The sequence below is a fragment of the Rattus rattus genome, chromosome 1, assembly GCF_011064425.1.
Source record: "Rattus rattus isolate New Zealand chromosome 1, Rrattus_CSIRO_v1, whole genome shotgun sequence".
Classification (NCBI taxonomy): domain Eukaryota; kingdom Metazoa; phylum Chordata; class Mammalia; order Rodentia; family Muridae; genus Rattus; species Rattus rattus.
The window spans coordinates 121,911,483-121,917,056 of record NC_046154.1 but is presented as its reverse complement, the minus strand read 5'-3'; the positions used below and the strand labels follow the sequence as shown (position 1 = coordinate 121,917,056).

General features: G+C 44.8%; 1 pseudogene; it reads right to left on the bottom strand.

Annotated features, from left to right (window-relative positions):
- Positions 1 to 3,896: 3,896 nt before the first annotated feature.
- On the bottom strand, positions 3,897 to 4,519 carry LOC116889146 (annotated as a pseudogene).
- Positions 4,520 to 5,574: the final 1,055 nt, after the last annotated feature.

The following is a 5,574-nucleotide window of genomic DNA, read 5'->3' as shown; positions in this document are numbered from 1 at the left end:
ATCGTTACTTCGTTCCAATTCTGTTACTTCTCAATTAGTCCTGGATTTCCTGTATGTTTGGACCCAATGCTTTTTCCTTTACATACTCTTTGACTGTTCCCACGATTAATGATTTCTGGAATCTTCTGCTGCAGTTCTCCTTCCATCTCTTATATTCTGTTGGGTGAAGCTAGTATCTACAGCTCCTTGTCTCTTCTTTTGGTTTTCTATATCAGGGTTGTTTCCATGTGTTCTTTCTTGATTGCTTCTATTTCCATTTTAATTCCTTCAACTGTTTGATTGTGTTTTTCCTTAAATTCTTTCAGACATTTTTTTGATTCCTCTCTCTGTAGGCTTTCTACTGGTTTATTTAATGTTTTCCTGTGTTTCCTAAGGGGAGTTCTTCACGCCTTTCTTGAAGTCCTCCAGCATCATGATCAAATATGATTTTGAAACTAGATCTTGCTTTTCTGGTGTGTTTGGATATTCGTGTTTGCTTTTGGTGGGAGGTGGGCTCGATGATGCCATGTAGTCTTGGTTTCTGTTGCTTGGGTTCCTCGCTTGCCTCTGCCATCAGATTATCTCTAGTGTTACTTTGTTCTGCTATTTCTGACAGTGGCTAGACTGTCTATAAGCCTGTGTGTCAGGAGTGCTGTAGACCTGTTTTTCCTCTTTTCTTTTTCAGCCAGTTATGAGAACAGAGCGTTCTGCTTTCGGGCGTGTAGTTTTTCCACTCTACAGGTCTTCATCTGTTCCTGTGGGCCTGTGTCTTGAGTTCACTAGGCAGGTCACTTGCAGCAGAAAAGTTGGTCTTACCTGTGGTCCCGAGGCTCCAGTTCGCTGGAGGGGTGCTGTCCACGAGCTCTCTGAGGCGGCAGCAACCAGGAAGATCTGCCCCGCCCTCTCCGGGAGCTTCTGTGCACCAGGGTTCCAGATGGCGTTTGGTGTTTTCCTCTGGCATCTGAGATATGTGCAGAGTGCAGTCTCTTCTGGTTTCCCGGGCGTGTCTGCCTCTCTGAAGTTTTAGCTCTCCCTCCCACGGGATTTGGGTGCAGAGAACTGTTTATCCGGTCTGTTCCTTCAGGTTCCGGCGGTGTCTCAGGCACAGGGGTCCTTCCACTCCTGGGCCCTCCCCCACGGGAACCCAGAGGCCTTATACAGTTTCCTCTTGGGCCAGGGATGTGGGCAGGGGTGGGCAGTGTTGGTGGTCTCTTCCACTCGTCAGCCTCAGGAGTGCCCACCTGACCAGGCAGTGAGGTCTCTCTCCCACGGGGTCTGGGAGCAGAGATCTGTCATGGCTGATCAGCGGGTTTGGGACTTGTAAAACATAGGCGTGCCCAGTCCTAGAGGAATTCTGCCTCTGTGTCCCGAGTTCACCAGGCAGGTCTCTTGCAGCAAACGCTGGTCTTACCTGTGGTCCGAGGCTCAGAGTTTCAGCTCGGGGTGCTGCCCATGGCAGCTCTGGGCGGCAGCAACCAGGAGATCTGTGCCGCTGTTTCCGGGAGCTTCGTGCACCAGGGTTCCAGGTGGCGTTTGGTGTTTTCCTCTGGCATCCGAGATGTGTGCAGAATGCAGTCTCTTCTGGTTTCCCAGGCGTGTCTGCCTCTCTGAAGGTTTAGCTCTCCCTCCCAAAGATAGCATTTTCAACAAACGGTGCAGGTTCAACTGGAGGTCAGCATGTAGACGAATGCAAATTGATTCATTCTTATTGTCCTGTGCAAACCTCAAGTCCAAGTGAATCAAGGACCTTCACATAAAACCAGATACACTCAAACTAATACAATAAAAAGTGGAAAAGAGCCTTAAACACATGGGCACTGGGGAAAATTTCCTAAAGAGAACACCAAAAGCTTATGCTCTAAGATCAAAAATCAACAAATGTGACCTCATAAAATTGATAACCTTCTGTATGGCAAAGGACACTGTCATTAGGACAAAACAACAACCAAAAGATTGGGGAAAGATCTTTACCAATCCTACATCTGATAGAAAGCTAATAGCCAATAAATACAAAGAACTCAAGAAGTTAGACTGCAGAGAGTCAAATAACCCTATTAGAAAATGTGATACAGAGCTAATCAAAGAATTCTCAGCTGAGGAAAATTGAATGTATGAGAAGTGCCTAAAGAAATGTTTCACATCCTCAGTCAGCAGGGAAATACTAAGCAAAACAACACTGAGATTCCAACTCATACGAGTCAGAATGGCTAAAATCAATGATTCAGGTGGTAACATGTTGGCAAGCATGTGGAGAAAAATGAAAACTCCTCCATTGTTGGTGGGATTGCAAGTTACGACAACCACTCTAAAAATAAGTAGGAGGTTCCTCAGGATATTGGACATAGTACTACCCGGGGACCAAGCTATACCACTCCTTGGCATAAAGCCAAATGATGCTCCAACATATAACAAGGACACATACTCCACTATGTTTATAGCAGCCTTATTTATAATAGTCAGCAGCAGGAAAGAACCCAGATTCCTTTCAACAGAGGAATGAATACAGAAAATGTGGTACATCTACCCAGTGGAGTACTATTCAGCTACCAAAAACAATGACTTCATTAAATTCATAGGCAAATGAATGGAACTAGAGAAACTCATCCTGAGTAAAAAAACTCAATCACAAAATCACACAGTGTATATAAGCACTGATAAGTGGATATTAGCCCAAAAGCTCAGATTACCCAAGATACAATTCACAGACCACATGAAGCCCAAGAAGAAGGAGTACCAAAGTGCAGATGCTTCAGTCCTTCTTAATATGGGGAACAAAAATATTTATAGAAGATATGCAAACAAAGTTTGTAGCAGAGACTGAAGAAATGGCCATTCAGAGCCTGCATCACCTGGGAATCATGCCCATATACATACAGCGACCAAACCAAGACAATATTGCTAATACTAAGAAGTGCATGCTGACAGGAGCCTGATATAACTGCCACCTGAGGTGCTCTGCCAAGAGCATGACAAATACAGAGTTGAATGCTAGCAGCCAAACATTCAACTGAGAATGGGTTGCCCAATGGAAAAGTTAGAGAAAGGATTGAAGGAGTGGAAGGAGCTTGCAACCCCATAGAACAACAATATCAACCAACCAGAGCTCTCAGGGACTAAAGCACTACCCAATGAGTACACATGGACAGATCCATGGCTCCAGCTGCATGTGTTACTGAGGATGACCTTGTTGGGCACCAATTTGAGGAGAAGCCCTTAGCCCTGCCAAGGCTGGACACCCCCCACTCTAGGGGAATGTCAGGAAGGGGTTGTAGGGAGGGGGAACACCCTAATAGCAGTAGGGGGAAAGGTATGGGATAGGGGGCTTATAGACATGAAACCAGGAAATGGGATAGCTTTTGAAATGTAAATAAAAGTATCCAATAAAAATGTATGGTATTCAGAAGAATAAAGAAAATTTAAAATGAAGAAAAGATATGGATGTATATGTTCTCAATAGATGATAGATTGATAGATAGATGATAGATAGATAGATAGATAGATAGATAGATAGATAGATAGATAGATAGATAGATAGATAGGTAGACACATATACATGTAGTATTATTTCTTTTCAACAAGAACTTGGGGGAGGTGTTAAGATTTAAGCAAAAAAACTGAAAATTCACAGTGTATGAATTATATCACGTGCATTTGGGGATCACTGGTACCCAGTTTTCTTCTGTATAGGCTAATGTGAAGCACCACATCTATAAAAGCATGCGAAAAGACAGGAAAAATAGCTGAGATCTTTCCAAGGACAATTCCCATCATAGCACGTGTTGGGACTTATCCAGTGGCAGTGGACTGACTGCTTTGACCTTAGAGGAGTCCGTGCCCCCGAGATGGCAATGCAGCACCTTCTAAATGCATTTTCACATTTATTCTTGGGGGCCAGCACCTCAATGTTCTTACATCCTCTACCTGAGCATCCTCTGGAACATATTCAGGCTTTTCTGCTGTCTCTATAGCTGGCTCATGTCCTCTGGTTGCTGTTGCGGCAGAGGCTCCTCTGGTAGGGGGCCAGGTCTGTTCACTCCCAGGCTAAGGGTGAGGCCATTGAGGCCCTGCATCAGCATTTCCGAGGGAGGGTTGGGGACTGTGTTCCTCTCCCTACTCATCCGAGCAATATTTTGCACATGGCTCTGGCATCAAAGCTGATTCTGAGCTCAGTCGCCTGAGAGAAAGGCTCTGACATCACTTTCAAGCAGGTAAGGTGTTATGTGATCCCAGTGGCAGCATCTTGAGGACCTCAGGAAGACTTTCTTCCTCTGAGGAGAAAACTGCTTCTCTCAGTACTGCTGCCACAGTGTCTTCTTCCCCTCAGCCTGCTGCTGAAACAGCCCCTCTGACAGAGGAGCAGGGACACCTGAGCTGGGACTGGGTCTGGGGCTTGCTGCTCAGGACACGGAGGCCCATGCTTAGATTTTCTGAAGAGGAAGGTTGAGGATTTGTTTCAATAAGTGTCTTGTGAGCACTTCACAGTGGCTATGTAGGAGAGCACAGAAATTGACACTGGAACCCATTTCTGCAGTGGATCCATGGAGGTCTAGTCTAAGCTACAGGCCACACTGAGCCCTGGACCCACAGGAAAAGTGAAAGGGGAGGCTTGTGGAATAACTAGACAAGGGTAAGGATGTATACAGCCAGGAAAAGCCAGACTGTAACAAGAGGTGAGAAGAGAAAAATTAAAGCTCATGATTATTCATGTCATTTTGTCTGTACTCCCTCATCTTTGAAATGGCCACCCCAGGCTTCTTCTGAGGGTTGGCACATGATGATACATGTCAAAGAGCTTAGCACAGGGCAGTATACATCAACAGTATCTCTGGCACAGCTGTCAACAGTGGGTTGAATGGTCTGAGGTACGGATCAGGGTACCACCAGATGAGCCTAAAATGGTACTCCTTGACCCTGATAGATGAAGCAAACCTTATGGAGAAAGGGTAAGGATTTGGGTACATTACCTGTAAAGCAGTGGCCAGGCTTGGAGGGGGAGCAGGCACCTGAGAGCATTCCAGTTCCTACCAGGCATACCTTCACTTGTGCTTGTATTTTGCACTATTCATCTCAAATAGGTTCTGGTCAATTTTTCTATAGATGTGTGTACTCAATTGTACTCAGCATCCCAGAGCTTGGAACAGGATAATGTCGTCAAATTCTTATTCTTATTGTACAGATCTTTTACTTGCTTGGTTAAAGTCACACCGAGGGTATTTTATATTATTTGGGACTATTATGAAGGGTGTCTTTGCTAATTTCTTTCTCCGCTTGTTTCTCTTTTGTGTAGAGGAAGGCTACAGATATATTTGAGTTAATTTTATACCCAGCCACTTTGCTGAAGTTGTTTATCACCTTTAGTAGTTCTCTGGTGGAACTGAGATTAAGACTGATCATACTTAAAAAGAGTGGTGGCTGGGCTGGAAAGATGGCTCAGCCATTAATGGCTAGGGGCTCACAAAAAATATAAGAGGAGTGGTGGCAAAGTCATGGCCCAGTTAGGGCAAGGGATACAACTACATCAACTGTAATAAAGAGTTTGTCACCAAATTATGGATGCATGTGTTCAGTTTCAGTATGTAACGTACCAACTTGTTG